Here is a 21,009-nt window from a genome sequence, read left to right on the forward strand (position 1 = left end):
AATATATTCTTTTAAATTAAATTCTGTATACTAATTTTGTATACATCTTTACTGCATTACATTATTATTTAATACATTACATTATTATTAATATATGACATTAATATTACATTTTTATTTAGTATATTCCATTATTATTTAATGTTATGTATACTAAATGTAAAATGCATTATTTTAAATGTATTATTTATTAAATGGATTAGTTGTTATACATATTGCAAACAAAAAGATTTTATGACATTTTATACATGCACTTTGAATTATATAGGACTTACAGTGTTATATGGATTTTTTGTAACATTAGATTTAAACGTGCGTAAAATTAAGATTTTCTAATTGCATCGAAACATAATTACACAAAATACTAAATCTTTCATGTATATTTGTTAATAATTATTGTAATTTTTAATAAGTTTATAAATAATTTTCAATTGTATAGATAATCCTTTGTATATATGTATCTGATTATATTTAATTATTTGATTATAGAATTTTGTGCTTGTATAAAAACTTATTGTAGAACGATCATTTAATTTGTACATATTGTACAATTATTTGTACATTTATTATTATAATAGAATAATTAAATAAGATAATAAGCTATCAATATAAAAAAAAATTATTAATAATCTAATAAATTTCTATTTTTGTCATGTAGGATTTATAAATATATAAAATATAATATAATATTTATAAATATATGTATAATGTAATTGTATTTAATATAAATATAATGTATATATACAAACATATATATATATATATATATATATATATATATATACATATATATATACATATATATATATATATATATGTATATATGTATATATATATATATATATATATATATATATATACTTATATACATATACATATATACATATATTATATTTACTATAAATACGTTACATTTAATAATACGTTATATATAATAATAATATAAATGTAAATATAATTATAGCATAAATATAATTATATAGATAAAGTTAAATTTGTGAAATAGAAAAGTCGCACTAATACTTGTAAAATTATTTGTTAAAATTTGAAACGATTTAAAAAATAGATGATAATGAATTATAAATAATAAAATTTTTATAATAAGCATCTAAAAATAATTTTTTAGAAATTTTATTGTTCATCTTTATTTACATATTTTCAGCGCACAGCAGAAAGAGAAGAAAAAAAAGCAGAACAAGAAGAAAAGAAAAGATGGATAAAAATTATTAATTGTATATCTAACAATTACAAGGAATTATTTTTGTATTTCTTTCGATCTGTATTTCCAAATTTTGACATACACTATAGAGGAATATATAATATAATGGGTATAGCTATGTTATATTTATGATCTTTCTTCATGCTTTCTCATTATAGTTCTTACTTAGCTTGTTAAAAGTTTTTGAACCAAAATGAAGTCGCACAAATATACTTTTCAAAATCAACGTATTCTTTAAACTTATACAATATATACAATACAATATATTATACAATACAATATATTAATTAATCAGGTACGTATCTAAATCGAAATATATTATATATATTTCGAAGCGTAAAAAATAAATTTAATCGAAAAGATGCTCTCTTTTTGATTTACATTTATCATAACTGCGACTGGATAAGACAACTTTACGCGTACAACATTATGCAGTGCATCAACAATCATTGCGAAATTCACGTATTTATGTTATGTATTTTCAGAAGTAGAGGCTGCTTCACCCATACTTAAAGGATTGACATTAAAGAAAAGGCATACGAACTGTTTTAAAAAGTCTCACGAAGTCAAGCAGCATCGCAAGATTGGAAAGTGAAAATTATTTGTATGAAACACAGATATCTGTTAATTTGATCTGCTAAAGATGGACATGCAAGATATATCTATTCTCTCTGAAAGAATGCCTTACATTCTTGAAATATACCTTCTGCATGAATTTCCCGTGCATAGATCGTACATGCCCGTAGCAGTGTTTAATCCAAAGTGGATTATTGAAGAGATGATGAGAAAACATGGAGAATGCATAGAAATGATATGGAAAAATCTTCGATCCTTTGAAGGCTTTGTTTATTATTACCATTCTAATGGCAAACTAATGCAATATATCTTTTCTAACAACATGATGTTTTATCTCGATATCGTAATTATTCGCTATCTGTATCATATTATAGAAAATTCTAAGCTTGTCAAGACCGAGCCACTGCGTTTCTTGATAAAAATAATGATGTCGAAGTACGATATACGTGATAAAAATGAGGACATTTTTCCAGAAATAATCACTTTCTATAAAATAGCACACTCTTTCCCGAGCATAACTTCCTTTATGTTTAATTATAATCTGTCGAATGATCTTGTTTCTTTTGCTAGCCGGTTTACTGACTGCACTCTTCATAATGTCTTCTGTTCACCTTGGTTAGCTGCAATTATTCCCAAATTAGATTTCAATGATGATGACACACCATTCGTATTTCTCCTAACTATGAATGTTTTATTGGATGCGTTTCAGCGAGGTAATCAAAAAGATACATATTTGTATTTGTTGTACCAACGTATTCATACACTATTAGCTTCAGAAATCTTTCCTATACGCTTAAAATTAGAGCTGTGCTGGAGGGGTGGTATTGTGGAAGTGATAGGAAATATATTTCAATATGCTTCCGTATTTAGAAATGCTCGTGAAAAGGCTATAGAGTTAATATCAAATTTTAAATGAAAGGACCCGAGTTTAGAATATGTATTTTGTAATATATAAGTGTGTTCCATTTTCTTTTTTCAACGAAATACATATAAAAATTAATATTACATCGTCAAGTATTAACGATCAATGATGAATTACTAATGCATTTGTAATGGCGATTGAACGATAAGGAATTTTTTCTATTTCTTGTTTTGTATTAATTAATTTTAGAATGAAGGAAACATTTCTTTTTTTGATGAATGCACTTTGCATTACATGTGAATTATTGTTAAGAACTTTAAAATATCTAAAATTGAAATTAATCAATATCTGACAATTAACATCTATTTTTTATTCGATGAATTCGATGAAATTCGTTTTTGTAATTATAAATTACATTTATCTGTGCACTTTAAATTATGCACAAATAATGATTTGTTTTCAATATTGACATTTTCTTGAATTCATCTGCAAAATCGTCTTTATTTTTCCGATGATTATAACTTGTATTATCATTTAATTACCACTATATAATTGGTAATTAATCGACGTATTGCCTAATACATATAATTTTATTTGACAAAAGGAAATGTTCCTTTGTCCGAAGACAATATGTACATTTCATTATTGTAGATTTCAGATTAATATGACATTCCTGTGAAAAGATTATTTCTTTTATTTCATATCGTGTCAGTTCTTTATTATTCAATAAAGAGCTTGTAACATCATACATTAGAAATTCTAAAACAACTTTTGCTTACATAGAGAAAATACAGAGAAAATGGTTTTGCTGGCAAATCTAAAAATTTGCTTGGATACAAATCTGAAAATAATTTTATTGAACCGTCAAAATTATTACATAGGATGCTAAATATGTAGAATAATAATACAATTTTTTTATTTTCAAGCGATAAATTTGAACGCATATACATAATAATTTTGAAGGCTCAACAAAATTATTATATTTTAGATATGGAGCTGACTAAATTTTTAGATTTGTCAGTAAAAATGTGTCTTATATTTACAAATATCTTTTTTATGTGTATACATATTACATAAAATAATATTTTGGTATGAACAATAGTTTTTCATATTTTATTCTGAGATAATTTGTCATAAAATATGAAACACTTTGTAAAATTCTTGCTTTCCAATAGCACTATCTTTTATGCACAAAATAATGGAACAAAATTATTTATACAAATAAAATATTAAGAATTTAGAAAAAATATGTATATAAAAAAGATATGAATTTTTAAATCAATCATGAGAGAAATTAATAAATTTATGTACAAATGTTTCATCGAAAAGAATTAACTAATATTTTTCTAATATTTATATTTAACTTCATATACAAGTGTATTTATATACAGAATTAAAATAATTATTTATTTAAGAAAATTTTTTATCTACAAAGAGATTTTCTCCAGAATAATTAAAGAAATCAAATTGTAAAGAAATTATATAATTAAATTTACAAAATGATATTTATAAAAAAATGACACGATCTGCAAATCAATATTATAATATGTGATTTCTTTGAAACGTTATAAATTTGATTTGACACATTTTTTTCTAAAATGAAAAATAAAGAAATTTTAGGAGTTGATTAGTTAAAATAAAGCATTTTAATATATATAATATATTAAATATATATACATAATGACATTTAAATAGATACATAAAAGCAAGTTATAAAAATGTATTATATTTCTTTCTTCTAAAATTATAAAATTTTTGTTTTTTATAAAATTGATTATTTCCAATTTAGATTTGTAAAATGACATGTCGTATATGTCTTTTATATCATAAGTATTATATATTCTTTTTATATTTTTTTTTATATTCTTTTTAAAATTACTTATTATAAACATATGCATATATAATAAAAATTTAAAAGTACAAGACCGCAAATGCTTTTCGGCGATATTGATACATAAAATACTTATTGTCAATATTTTTTTATAATGTTAGTATTAAGAAAAGTTAATGCAGCTTATTAAAATTTATTTACTGTTGTAAAATAGTTTATTATATAATTTGTTTTTTTTAAATACAATGTATAAAAATTTATATAACATAATACTCAAAAATTATTGTACAAAAAATGTACATTGTAAAAAGGTGTTTTATCGAATAAATCATTATTCAAATCATTAAAATTTCAATTATTTTTTATTAAAATTTTAATTTAAAAAATTAAAAAAAATTGTTTTTAATTAAAATCTCAATTTTATTATTTCAATCATTAAAATAAAATTAATATGTTATTTTTGTATTTTGTTATTTATGTGGAGGCCTGTTAAATAAATTTACAAAATTATTTATTAACAATTTGGAGAATTTGTAGAAAAAATACAGTATTTAAATTAAATACAGTATTTAAATTAAGATAATATTTTGAATAAATTTTCTGATGTTACTTATATTTTGAATATATAAGTACAAACACATAAACATACGTGTATCGCTAATAATACGATCAGATGAAGGAAACATTGTTATTAGTCACATAATCTCGCCAAGGAAACACTGCTTCATTTTATTTCTCTCCGTCTATTCATCTCAGTGTCACTCAGAAATAAAATAACTCAGAATACGACTGTCTGGAATCAGAAAATTTTCTGATAATTTTTCTGCAGGAAATATAAAAATTGTAGAAACATAGGTATGTACAGAGAACTTCTATACATATAACCAATTTCTTCAAATAGATTTATATCATAAATATTCGAGATGTATTAAATGTGAATTTATTCGAAAAGATTTTACGGAGTTTTCATGGGGTCAGATGTTCGGTTTCTTATTTTGTTTACTCTTATGTTTTTTACGTATGATTGAAAGCAACGCTTTCGTACGTACAGTATTGATGTACAATTTGTACGTACAAAATTTCGCCTTCATATTTTGTAAAGAAACGTACATCTTATTTTACATGTTGCAGGAAGAAAAATTGCACGACTTATTCAGCAGAGAAGTGTATACACGGCACAGAAAAAAACCGTGTTCAGAACAACAGAAAACTTATAGAGGTGAATAATTCGAGAATTCCTATTTTGCTGTCTATAACCAAGTTATAACGTTGCAGCATAAACGGCGTAACTAACTCTAAGCAGTTAGTTTATATGTTATATATTTTTATATAAAACTTTGGCATTTACTAGCTTGAATTTGGTGAAGAATGCGTGTGGTTCTGGAAATAACTGAAAGATCTTGTGACAGACATGTGTTGCGATGCTTAACTTATTTGCGAAAACGCTATTTGAATATCCGTGAACTCGCTTACCTGCAAGACTTCGCCAATCTTGAGACCATTGAAAACATGATTAATCCAAAAGACATTATTCGCGATATGCTGGTAATATATTTGCGCAACGCATTTGATATTTATAGACAACCTTATCTCTTAAATGAATTCGTTTTTATATACTACGACGAAAGTAGAAATGAATACTCATACAAATTTTCTAACAATATGATGTTCAGTGATGATATCACGATTTTATGTTTTTTATATAATATGATAAAATTTCGTCTTATTTATTATGGCCAAATAGTACAGATCTTGATATCATTAATGAAAAGTAAGTACGGAATAATTGAAATGTTGAAAATAGAAAACGACTCATCGGAAAATAAGATTGCATTGTTAAATGTAGCACTATCATTTCCGAGTGTATCATGGGATATGGCTAACTATCTCAAAATTTGTACTAACGTTTGTGCTATATTACCTGAATTTGATTTTCCTAAAATAATCTGTATACCTGCGATTGTTACTATTCTTCCCAGATCAATGCAATCGCCACCTTTCGCAATGCTCATGATTACAAGACTTTATAATATCGAAGCCGAATTGAAAGAAGAGAACTATGAAAATGTTGAAAAGAGTTCATTATCTGAATTGTACGATGCAATGTATGAATTATATGAATGTCAAATGTTTCCTGAACGTTTGAAAATAGAACTTTGCGAGAAGTGGCAGATTGTGGTTAAGGAGGGAAATACGTATAAATATGCACCTTATTTTGCAGAATATCGTCAAAAAGCTAAAGATATGATAACAAATATAAGATTAGACGATCCAGACTTAGAATATATACTTTCTCTAATTTAACTTAATTTTGTCTGTATTACTTATAATCATGATTAATTAACGTCATATTGCTTAATATTTGCGACAGTTGACGATTAATAAATGACTAATGAACACGATATATCTGTATTGCTATATTTAGAAAGTAAGAATTTTTTTTTATAATCTTTTTGCATCGAATTATATTTATTCATTATTTTCATCTATTTTTATTATTTGATATATTCATAACATACATTAGTAATATTTTGTAGTAATATTAGTTTATTTTGATTTAATATATGTTACAATTTATAATTTTTATCAATTTTTATCAAACTATTCCAACATTTATTATACATACATATACGTATGTATACACTCACATTATAAAAATATTTCATTATTTAATGAGATTCTACAGAAAAATTACATTCTCAAAAATTAAACACAAATTTAATTGTGTACTTAGTGTAATAAGTGTAATAAGAATATATTTTGTTAGTTTATTTTAAAATTAGATATTAGATATTAGATATTACAAAAAATATTATATAAAGTAGCATTTTAAGATAGTATTAGCTGTATTATTAAAATAAGTTTTTAAATGTATTACTTTTCTAAATGTGTTATTTGCTTTGAGATAATGCTATGCAAGTGTCATTTGAAAAGAATTTTGAATCAATATATTAATCAATATATTGTGTACTAATATTGTATTATAATATTGTATTATCATTTAAGAAGGCCTATATTCTAAATTCTTTTTAATTGATAAAAATCCCTTTAAAAGTGACTTATAGCCGATCAGAAGACTTAGAAGCATTTACTTTCACAGACAATTTTATCGATAAAAGATGATTCAGAATATATAGATCTAAGTAAAATAGATGTTTTTTTTTGTAAGTGTATGCCAAATTTCTTATAGATACAGCTGTTTTTCTTGATTGCGTTTTTTTACATGTTCACGTTGATTATGCAATGCATTCATATAAGATTTTTATAAAATACCACATATTATGTATTATTTGAATTTTATGTATTTACAGAAAAATACAAAGCAATAAGCAGTATTTTTCGTTAGCATATTGATACGGTATCAATATGTTTAAATAATTTTATTATAATTATAAATAATGCAACATTTTTCGAAGACAATTTTTAACGAATTAATAACGTAATGACATTATTGCATATTTATCTAATAATATATATATATATATATATATATATATATATATATATATACATATATATATATATATATATATATATATATTATATATAATTTATAAGTTGTACATAAGTACAGCTATAATTATTATTAATGTCAAAGTTCTTCATTTATAATGGCTATAGATTTAATACATACTTAATTAATTATATTGTTTTCATATAATTTTAATCCCCTATCACCGATTTATGATTTACAATTAGCAATTTATGCAATTTATAGTATATTTGTAAAAATTTGTTGATCGATATGAAGTTTCTTAACGATAACATTATCTTCAATGCATAATCTTCAATTTAAAATTTGTACAAAATAATTATTATGATTGTACACACAAAAATTGATTTCTCATCAATTAATTTAATATTTAAATGTAATAGATAATAGTAATTAGATATATCGAGCGGATGTAATACTTATCATAGTTAGATATGTACATGAACATCTAATATAAAATTTGTGTATTATGATATGTCAAAGTGCTTCAAAAATTTAATAAAAAGAGTATATTTTGTTAATATTATGTATTGTTTCTGTGCATATTATGCATTAATATTTCCAAAGAATCTGATCAATTATACATATTAATTTTCTTCTTATTTTTCTTAGCAAAAATGTACATAAATATATTTTGTGATAACATGATATAAAATGATAGCATAATTTTATACTTTTTATTTTATGTATTATAAAATCTTATAAAATTATATTATATCAGCGCAAGCCTTGATATTATTATTAAAAGATAAGTATAATTTTAATAAGAGCGATTCATACAGTACTCATCATAAGCAATAATTTTTTATTAAATCAATATAGTTATCATGCAAATTCATTCTATGACGTACATATACAAAATTTATTGTTTAAATTAACATTTTTTAAAAACATTTGTTATATTAGACATTTATCTTAATATTTCTATAGTAGTATTTATCTTAATATTTCTTATTACTTGTGCGTATAATATAAAATCTTTTATAATATTTATTAAAATATTCTATTAAAAAATAAAGTAGTATATTGATTAAAATGTTTCAAAAAATGTTAAATGTTTCAAAAATGTATCTAGTTTTTATTTTTATGTACGTACATGGAGAATACTTATAAGTATAAATATGAGCAACAAATATAAACGTTTAGTTAAATATACACATTTATTTTAATTCGAACAACGGAGATTAACTGTTTTCAACTGTACTCTGTACAACTCTGTCACATAATATTATATTTTTTTAAATTTCCAGCAGAACATAGCTAAATAACATAATTCGTCTGTATCTTTGGAATTCAAAAGTACTCTAACGATTTTCTAGCGAAAATCTAATTTCACTGATAAGTAAAGTGTAATAATAAAAAGGTTTTATTATTGATTTATAAATTATATTTGTGTTCGTATCTCGAAATGTGATAGACTCCAATTTATTCGAAAAAAAATTTTATTTTATTTCTCATTTATACATATATTGTATAATACCGCTACGATGTTTAATGACGCACAACAAGATATTTTCGTGCATCAGAGTAACTCTATTAAATATTATTATTAAATTTTATATTATTAAAAATATTATATATATATAATAATTATAATAATAATAATAAGATCTTTATTTCATGATATGCTAACATATTATACATTTATTGTATATATTATGTTTTTTAATACATTGTACAATGTGCTTATTAATATTATTTCTAATTATGCAAATAAAACATTTTTTACATTGTTAAAAATTAAAATTATATTAAAATGTAAAAACAGCTAAAACATCTAAACACATACATTTATTTCCAAATTTTTATTTTTATGTATAAATTTGATTTATACACGTGCAATAATATTGCAAACACGTATACATAGATACATAACAACAACACAAACAGATACTTATTTAAATATTTTTATCTGTTTTAGTGCGAACGATCAGATAGCAAGAACGATAGTTAGTAAAATAATATCATCATGATCAGACGTTTGCTCATCTTTGCTTAAATCTCTGTTATATTATCGAATATGATAATACATTTTTTGAAATAATAAGTACTTTATAGCAGTTTTTAATGATCCTGTTCCACTGGTATGTACAGTATAATATAGTTTTATTTTTAAATTACTTACAAATTTGCATTATTTAATAGAGAATGGAACTCGGCAAGAGTTTTAGGCGCCTAATAATATTTTTATTTTTAAATTTATTATATATGTAAATTCGAAAGAATTGCTTATGTTGCCATTATGTGTTACAATTTTAATGGACTTGCAACGTATTGATTCAAAGTCAAAGTGAGATCTTTCTGCTTTAATAAATCAATAATTAAATTAATGGTATCAATTACTCCCTTCCGTGAGAAATTCTTTTCGCGAAAAATATCATCTTAGTCAGAATTATCCAGTTAGTAATTGATAATTGATTGTTCGTTTATTAAACGGAAGAGTTTTAGTTTTGAATCGTTATGTTAAATACATTAAAAATAACGACACATATTTGGAGATATCAGCAATTATTTTAAATGTGTAAATAAATAAATTCAAAAATAGAAAGGTTATTAGTGTCTAGTATTTTTTTCTGCCGAGTATTATGTTTTTATATGTTATTAATATTTTTATATGTTATTAAACGCATTATATATATATATATATATATATATATATATATATATATATATAAAACTGTTTTTGCATTATTTGTATTTTGAAATGTGATAAATGCAGATTTATTTTAAAAAGATTATATTCTGTTTTCATTCAATTATACTTTCAAAAACATAATTTAAAAGAATATTCAATAACATATAATATTATTACACAGTGTCTCTATCAACACTTTTGAAAAACTATGTATATGTTACATATTTTTTAGCATTAAAAATTTGTGAGTCGCATTAAACTGGTGTTTGCACAGATCTCAAAGAAAAGACTTCAGAGAGAGAGAATTAATATATTTAACATCTGGAAAAGATAGATATTAATAATCGACTGTTCACTTTATAATATATTTTTTTTCAATTTATAATATATTTATATATCACGCCTAACTATATCACACGAAAGCTAATCGTTCATTAGCTTGACTAAAATACCATGGCAAAATGTATTGAGACAAATCGAGATGTAACTGGAAAATTACAAGATATATTAGTATTAAGATATTTGGATCTTTTTCGAAAACGTTACACAAGTATTATTGAGACCGTATATTTATCAGACTTCGCCGAACTTGACACAGTCGCTGGTAGGATTAATCCAAAATATATTATTAGAAATACGTTAATAACTTTTTTGGAATCTGCATGCGATATTTATAAACAACCTGAACGCCTACATAAACTTATTTTTACATTTCACGATAAACACGGAAATTTATGTAAATACGAATTTTCTAATAACATGTATTTCAATGAAGATATTTTGATAATATGTTTTATATATTTAATAACTTATGAGTATTCCGATTTGATATGTGATACGGTGAAAATTCTGAGGGCGGTATTAGAAAATAAGTATGACATAAGACGTTCTGATGCAAATAACACACAATGTAAAGTGGAAGAACATGTTACGTTTGGGAGTATAGCATTCACTTATCCAAGTATATCATTAGATATAGGTACTTATCTTAAATTTCCGGAATCCATTCATCAGTTACTTTCAGAGTTTGACATTCCTAAACAACTTTTTTTTCCTGCGATTACTATATGTTTACCTTTATTAATAGAATTTCCCCCTATTGCATTGTGTTTGCTTGTCATACTTTATAGAACTCGTCGTTCAGCTGATAAAGAACGTCTAATATTTGATCTGTACCGTAATGTGCGTAAGGATTTCGCATGTACATTATTTCCTAAACGTATGAAAATTGAACTTTGCGAAAAGTGGAAAATTATAATTAAAGATGAAAATATATATAAGTATTCTCCAAATATTGTAGCATATCGTCAAAAAGCTAAAGACTTAATAGCAAACATAAGATCAAATGATCCAGACTTAAACCGTGTACTTTCCATGATATAGCTACCTGTGCAATTTTTTCTATATTAATGGCATGATTTATTAATACGTTAATAACTTTTTATTAACGTTACATTGCTTAATATTTGCAAAAGACTAATTCAAGACTAATAAAAAGTATATTTGTATTACGATATTTAAAAAATAAGAGTTTGAGATATTTGAATGTATCTTTATTATATCAAATTTTTTTCATTTAATTTACTCATTACATAGCTTCAGTAATCTTTCAGTATGAACATATAGATTTATTGCACATCATATACGTTATTATCATGAGCGTATCCAGAACTTTTTTTAATTTAATAATTACAATCTGTAAATTTTATTAAATTTGCAATTTAATTTTTAATTTGGGATTATTTTTCTATACATATATAGAATTATATACATGCATATTTACATTACACATTATTAAATTATTTAATAATATTATTTTAGATATAAATAATAATTAATAGAGTGCTTAAAAAAAATTAAATGCAAATTTAATTATTTTTATGGTATAAGAATATTTCCTCATTTTCTTTAAAAACATAGATTATTTTAAGATTGGATATTGTTGTTAAAAATATTATTTTGTATAAGAATATTAATGGTAAATAATAGTATATATAATCTTATATAAAATCTTAATATAACTTAAATATAACATTAGTATTAATAGTAGTATTAGATGTAACAATTTTAAAATCATCTATCACATTATTTTCGTAAACATTTTAGCTTTGAGATAATATTGTATATATGATAATATATATAATTACTACTTAAAAAAACTTTAAATTATTATATTAATTTAAAGTGATACATCACATTTTTAAAAATAACATACATATACGTATATGTTATGCATAAAAGTTATTTTTTTGTATATCAGATTTCTTAAATACATGACGCAGATGTATGTCTTAGTATTTTACATAATTTTATCGATTAGAATTGCATATATGTTTATTATATCTCCACAATTTTAATTATATATATATATATATTCATATAATCAGTATCCTATAACAATTTATGTATAATTTGAGTTTGACCTATCATTATTAACTTTATATATTTCTTGCAATATAAAAACAGATAACAAAAAAAATAAAATGCTCCTAATATTTTTATTAATCTTTTAATAATTTTTTGTATATTATATATTATATTTTGTATATTTATAATATTAATGTTTTATGGTATTTCATTAATGGCAATTATAATACGTTACTCATTGTAAACATAATTTTCAATAAATCAATAATGTAATCATTACTGTTTCATCAGTGTAATTATTATTATAAATTTGTTTGAATGTGCATGTATAATTTATTGTCTTTAACATATGTACCTCTAAAATCATAAAATACTTTATATTTTTTATAAACATTTGTGCAATTTATTTATTTAGACAACGTTTTTATTAATATTATCTAATGCAAAATCAAAATTTTTAACGTTGTTTCTTAAATATTAAAGTATCTGTCATAGAATAGATAAGAACACCTAGATTATGACATATTGAAAATGCTTTCTGCCGAGTTCTCTTGTACAGACTTGATAAGTATAGGTATGTAATACATACATGTGTATAAATACGAAGGACATACATACATGTACACATACACATACATTTATTTAGATGTTACGCTCTTATTCTAGATATTGGATTCATTGGTTTACATTGTACAATGTGCTTATTAATATTATTTCTAATTATTCAAATAAAACATTTTTAACATTGTTAAAAATTAAAATTATATTAAAATGTAAAAACAGCTAAAACATCTGAACAAATACATTTATTTCCAAATTTTTATTTTTATGTATAAATTTGATTTATACACGTGCAATAATATTGCAAACACGTATACATAGATACATAACAACAATATACACAGATACTTATTTAAATATTTTTATCTGTTTTAGTGCGAACGATCAGATAGCAAGAACGATAGTTAGTAAAATAATATCATCATGATCAGACGTTTGCTCACCTTTGCTTAAATCTCTGTTATATTATCGAATATAATAATACATTTTTTGAAATAATAAATACTTTATAGCAGTTTTTAATGATCCTGTTCCACTGGTATGTATAGTATAATATAGTTTTATTTTTAATTAAATTACCTACAAAATATATTTACATTATTTAATAGAGAATGGAACTCGGCAAGAGTTTTAGGCGCCTAATAATATTTTTATTTTTAAATTTATTATATATGAAAATTCGAAAGAGTTGCTTATGTTGCCATTATGTGTTACAATTTTAATGGACTTGCAACGTATTGATTCAAAGTCAAAGTGAGATCTTTCTGCTTTAATAAATCAATAATTAAATTAATGATATCAATTACTCCCTTCCATGAGAAATTCTTTTCGCGAAAAATATCATCTTAGTCAGAAGTATCCAGTTAGTAATTGATAATTGATTGTTCGTTTATTAAACGGAAGAGTTTTAGTTTTGAATCGTTATGTTAAATATATTAAAAATAACGACACATATTTGGAGACATCAGCAATTATTTTAAATAAATAAATTCAAAAATACAAAGATTATTAGTGTCTAATATCTTTCACTGTCGAGTATTATGTTTTTATATGTTATTAATATTTTTATATGTTATTAAACGCATTATATATATATATATATATATATATATATATAAACGCATTATATATATATATATATATATATATATATATATATATAAACTGTTTTTGCATTATTTGTATTTTGAAATGTGATAAATGTAGATTTATTTTAAAAAGATTATATTCTGTTTTCATTCGATTATATTTTCAAAAGCATAATTTAAAAGAATATTCAATAACATATAATATTATTACACAGTGTCTCTATCAACACTTTTGAAAAACTATATATATGTTACATATTTTTTAGCATTAAAAATTTGTGAGTCGCATTAAACTGGTGTTTGCACAGATCTCAAAGAAAAGACTTCAGAGAGAGAGGATTAATATATTTAACATCTGGAAAAGATAGATATTAATAATCGACTGTTCACTTTATAATATATTTTTTTTCAATTTATAATATATTTATATTTCACGTCTAACTAAATCACACGAAAGCTAATCGTTCATTAGCTTGACTAAAACACCATGGCAAAATGTATTGAGACAAATCGAGATGTAACTGGAAAATTACAAGATATATTAGTATTAAGATATTTGGATCTTTTTCGAAAACGTTACACAAGTATTGCTGAGAACGTATATTTGTCAGACTTCGCCGAACTTGACACAGTCGCTGGCGGGATTAATCCAAAATATATTATTAGAAATACGTTAATAAACTTTTTGGAATCTGCACGCGAAATTTATAAACAACCTGAATGCCTACATAAACTTATTTTTACATTTCACGATAAACGTGGAAATTTATGTAAATTCGAATTTTCTAATAACATGTATTTCAATGAAGATATTTTGATAATATGTTTTATATATTTAATAACTTATGAGCATTCCGATTTGATATGTGATACGGTGAAAATTCTGACGGCAGTATTAGAAAATAAGTATGACATAGGACGTTCTGATGCAAATAACACACAATGTAAAGTGGAAGAATATGTTACGTTTGGGACTATAGCATTCACTTATCTAAGTATATCATTAGATATAGGTACTAATCTTAAATTTCCGGAATCCATTCATCAGTTACTTTCAGAGTTCGGAGGCATTCCTAAACAACTTTTTTTTCCTGCGATTACTGTATGTTTACCTTTATTAAGAGAATTTCCTCCTATTGCATTGTGTATGCTTGTCCTACTTTATAGAACTCATTGTTCATCTGATAGAGAACGTCTAATATATGAAGTGTACCGTAATGTGCGTGAGGATTTCGCATATACATTATTTCCTAAACGTATGAAAATTGAACTTTGCGAAAAGTGGAAAATTATAATTAAAGATGGAGATATATATAAGTATTCTCCAAATATTGTAGCATATCGTCAAAAAGCTAAAGATTTAATAGCAAATATAAGATCAAATGATCCTGACTTAAATCGTGTACTTTCCATGATATAGCTACCTGTGCAATTTTTTCTATATTAATGGCATGATTTATTAACGTTGCATTGCTTAATATTTGCAAAAGACAATTCAGGACTAATAAAAAGTGTATCTGTATTACGATATTTAAAAAATAAGAGTTTGAGATATATGAATGTATCTTTATTGTATCAAATTTTTTTCATTTAATTTACTCATGACACATAGCTTCAGTAATTTTTCAGTATTTTTCAATATGAACATATTGATTTATTGCACATCATATATGTTATTATCATGAACGTATCCAGAACTTTTTTTAATTTAATAATTACAATCTGTAAATTTTATTAAATTTGCAATTTAATTTAGTTTGGGATAAATTTTGCTATACATATATAGAATTGTATTTTTCTATACATATATAGAATTATATACATACATATTTATACTACATATTATTAAATTATTTAATAATATTATTTAGATATAAATAATAATTAATAGAGTGTTTAAAAGAATTAAATGCAAATTTAATTATTTTTATGGTATAAGAATATTTCCTCATTTTCTTTACAAATATATATTATTTTATGATTGGATGTTGTTGTTAAAATACTATATTTTATATAAGAATATTAATGGTAAATAATAGTATTATTCATAATCTTAATATAATATAACTTAAATATAACATTAATAGTATTAGATAGTAGTATTACTAACAACTTTAAAATCATCTATCACATTATTTTCGTAAATATATTATTAGCTTTGAAATAATATTGTATATATGATAATATATGTAATTATTATTTAAAAAAACTTTAAGTTATTATATTATTATAATTTGTGTGATACATATACATTTTTAGAAATAACATACATATATGTATATATTATGCATATATGTTATTTTTTTGTATATTAGATTTCTTAAATACATGACACAGATGTACGTCTTAGTATTTTACATAATTTTATCGATTGGAATTGCATATATGTATATTATATCTACACAATTTTAATTATATATATGTATATACATATAATCAGTATTCTATAACAATTTATGTATAATTTGAGTTTGACTTTTCATTATTAACTTTATATATTTCTTGCAATATAAAAACAGATAACAAAAAAAATAACATGCTTCTAATATTTTTATTAATCTTTTAATAATTTTTTGTATATTTATGCATAATATTAATGCTTTATGATATTTCATTAATGGCAATTAATACGAGACTACATTGTAGACATAATTTTCAATAAATCAATAATGTAATCATTACTGTCTTCATCAGTGTAATTATTATTATAAATTTGTTTGAATGTGCATGTATAATTTATTGTCTTTAACATATATACCTCTAAAATCATAAAATCCTTTATATTTTTTATAAACATTTGTGCAATTTATTTATTTAGACAACGTTTTTATTAATATTATCTAATGCAAAATCAAAATTTTTAACGTTGTTTCTTAAATATTAAAGTATCTGTCATAGAATAGACAAGAACATCTAGCTTATGACATATTGAAAATGCTTCCTGCCGAGTTCTCTCGTTCAGACTTGATAAGTATAGGTATGTAACACATCCATGTGTATAAATACGAAGGACATACATGTACACATACACATACATTTATTACAGATGTTCGCTCTTATTCTAGATAGATTGGGTTCATCAGAATATAAAGAGAAAGCAGGACAATTATTAGACAATTATTATATAATATTCTTTGATCTCGGATCTCTCTATTTTCTGATCTTTTTTCTTAATAGTTCCATCACAGTTGCACAGTTAAATAAAATAATTTGTGTTTCAAATTCAAAAACATTTTCTAACAATGAGGAAGTCTAATCTTGCTAGTAACTATAGCATAATAATAAATTTTCCAAAAGATTTTCCAAATCTTTCAAACTTTCTTAGACTTCACATATATATGCTATTAAGACGCGTTTATAATTATTTATTGACAATTTATTTATATAAATTAATATCAACATTTCATATGTATAAGGCAATATTTCTTATATAATAAATAATATCTGGAAATACAGATCAATATATTTTTATACTTTATTATTTGTGTCGAAAGCTAATTTACAAATATTATTTAAGTTTGAAATCAATATATTGATTAATAATTTATTCTGATATTATATTTTTTATCACTTAAGATTTGTATGCTATTTTTTTGTATATACACTGAAATTTTTGTAAGTACGTTACTCGTGACTGTATTTTGCTCTTGCCTGATTAAATTTGTAATTACATTAACTTATAATTAAGGAATTTTATGAATAATGTATTAAGTATATATATGACATTTTGTTAGCATTGTGCACATTTTGTAATACTACATAACACATAAAATGTTGAAATTAATTTATATAAACATATTGTCAGTAGATAATTCTAAACAGCATATATATGAAGTTTGAGAAAGTTTGAAAGATTTGGGAAAGTATGTTATATTTCTTTAAAAAAAGATAAAAATATTTTTTCAAAAAAATATAAAAATTGTATGAAAATTTTATTGAATATGTTCAGCTTTTTCTTTTTTTTTAATATATATTAAGACTGAATATATATTTAAAATATATATCTGATGTATATATCTAAAAACATATATGCATTTATATATATGTATTTCTGAGTTGAATATAAATGCAGATATTTTTTAGATAATAAAAAATGTGAACATTTTCAATATAATTTTTATATATAACGTAATGTACATCTCTGTGTCAAAAGCAGAATTTTCTTTCAACTACAATATGTAAGGAATATATAGATTTCTTCTTTTAGTAAGTACAATGAACATAAATAATTATATATAATTTGATGATCACAAAGATAATATAGACATGTTAAAAGACAAATTATTATTTCCTATATAAATATCGCAAGACAAATGCATTATCTACTAATAATTTGTATAAGTCAATATATGTGAGCCTGCGCTAAAATACTGACGCGTGTCATGAGTTCAAATAATAATTTGATATAATAAAAAGTTACTAAAAAAGATTCTTCTTTCTAAATATTGCAAAATGAATATATTGTTTGTTAATTGGTGAATTATTGTTGCGGATATTAAGAATATATATGATATTAATTGATCATGCCTAAAGCAATAATAGAAATTGCATAGGTAATTACGTCATTTGAAGTATACGATGTAAGTATGGATCGTTCGATCTTTTTTCTGCTATCATCATTTTAGCTTTTTGACGATATGCAGCAAAACAAGGTGCATATTTATATATTTTCCCCTTTTTAACCACGATCTTCCACTTTTTCCACAAAGTTCTATTTTCAAACGTTCAGGATAGAATTCTAGATCATACAATGCAAGAATTGAAGATATCATCATTTGTAATGAAATCTTTTCTAAATCAATTATATAAACTTTTAAATTCAATATTATCGCTTTCAAGAAGAAGATATTATCATAATCAATTGCATCGCGAGAGGTCTATCTTCACATTTTGCGGGGAAAACTTTATAAATTGACACGTAAAAAAACATTTTAGGAATATCAGAAAATTTATCACATAGAGACTTGTCAACAGATGTGAGACGACCCATCATATCATATATTATACTCGGGTAAGATAAGGCTACATTACACAATGTGAGAGAATTTTCCTGCAGTTTGGAGTCCTGTAATAGATTATTTATCTCCATTCCAAATTCTATTCCGTATTTATTTTTCATTAGTGTTATCAAAAGCTGCATTGTTTCGCTTCTATAAGGACTATTAGATAGAGAAAACATAGAATGGTGATATCATCATTAAACAGCATATTGTTAGAAAATTCGAATTTGCGGGCAATTTTATTTTCGCTAAGAAACACGAAAACAAGTGTTTCTAAAAGATTACGTTGTTTAAAGATATTACATACAGTACGCATATATATTATCACTGTATCCCGAATAATTTTGGATTAATTTTCATTATCAATTGTTTCAAGATTGGCGAAGTCTAGTAAATAAGTTACCTCACGGACAATTGAATAATAATTCTGAAAATCATGTAATTGTTTTAATAAACGTATATCATGTTTTCTAATTATATTTCGGACTACAGTTCTCAATCTACGAATTCCCGCACCGATTTTCACGCACTTTCAAGTTAAGATAATAAACACCTAACTTTCGTAAACCAATTGATTAAAAATTATCATATATTACAAAATTAATTTTTCTTTTTCTCGAATTATTTATTTCGTGTATCTTCTGTCTTCTTGAATGTCTCTTCTCTGAAACTAAAATACCAGCTTCATGCATTCATCTAAAAAACATGTACAATAAAACATATTTGTTTTTTTTTCATAAATATCAGTTGAGACATTTTTTGCATGCGATTATTGTTAAACATCGCGTCGGGTTTATAAAATATAAAAAAAAATAAGAAGCGCGATGTTTTTTTTAAATAAATTTGAATTTATCACATTTTGAGATACTAATAATGCGAATAATGCGATACTAATAATTAAATTTCTCAATAATTAGTAATGAAAACTTTTTGTTGTTATGCTATACTTACTAGCGAGATCAGACATCGTTAGAAAATGCTTTTGAATTTGAAACACAAATTATTTTATTTACTGTGTAACTGATCGAAAAAATATTAAGAAAAAAGATCAGAGAACAGTATTATATAACTAATAATTGTCTCGCTTTCTCTTTATATTCTGTTAAACTCATCTATCTAGAATAAGAGCGTAAACATTTAGATAAGTATATGTGTACATACATGTCCTTCGTTTATACATGTATATGTACTACACGCCTGTATATGTCAAGTCTATATATAAAAAGCTATATATAAAAAGGCAGAAAGCATTATGCACTAATATTTCCAAAGAATCTGATCAATTAAACATATTAATTTTCTTCTTATTTTTCGTAGTAAAAATGTACATAAATATATTTTGAGATAACACGATATAAAATGATAGCACAATTTTAT

At 23.2% G+C, this 21,009-nt stretch overlaps 3 long non-coding RNA genes across 3 annotated transcripts; all 3 read left to right on the forward strand.

Annotated features, from left to right (window-relative positions):
- Positions 1 to 863: 863 nt before the first annotated feature.
- Positions 864 to 7,179, forward strand: LOC112552373 (uncharacterized). Its single transcript, XR_016140875.1, has 2 exons — positions 864 to 5,343; positions 5,620 to 7,179. It is a non-coding gene; the product is annotated as an uncharacterized LOC112552373 (long non-coding RNA).
- Positions 7,180 to 8,901: 1,722 nt separating this feature from the next.
- On the forward strand, positions 8,902 to 13,264 carry LOC148934936 (uncharacterized). Its single transcript, XR_016140847.1, has 2 exons — positions 8,902 to 10,065; positions 10,849 to 13,264. It is a non-coding gene; the product is annotated as an uncharacterized LOC148934936 (long non-coding RNA).
- Positions 13,265 to 13,444: 180 nt separating this feature from the next.
- LOC148934937 (uncharacterized) lies at positions 13,445 to 17,322 on the forward strand. The gene is made up of 2 exons (XR_016140846.1): positions 13,445 to 14,082; positions 14,899 to 17,322. It is a non-coding gene; the product is annotated as an uncharacterized LOC148934937 (long non-coding RNA).
- Positions 17,323 to 21,009: the final 3,687 nt, after the last annotated feature.

The sequence above is a fragment of the Pogonomyrmex barbatus genome, unplaced genomic scaffold (assembly GCF_055798465.1).
Source record: "Pogonomyrmex barbatus isolate J1 unplaced genomic scaffold, ASM5579846v1 scaffold7, whole genome shotgun sequence".
Classification (NCBI taxonomy): Eukaryota; Metazoa; Arthropoda; class Insecta; order Hymenoptera; family Formicidae; genus Pogonomyrmex; species Pogonomyrmex barbatus.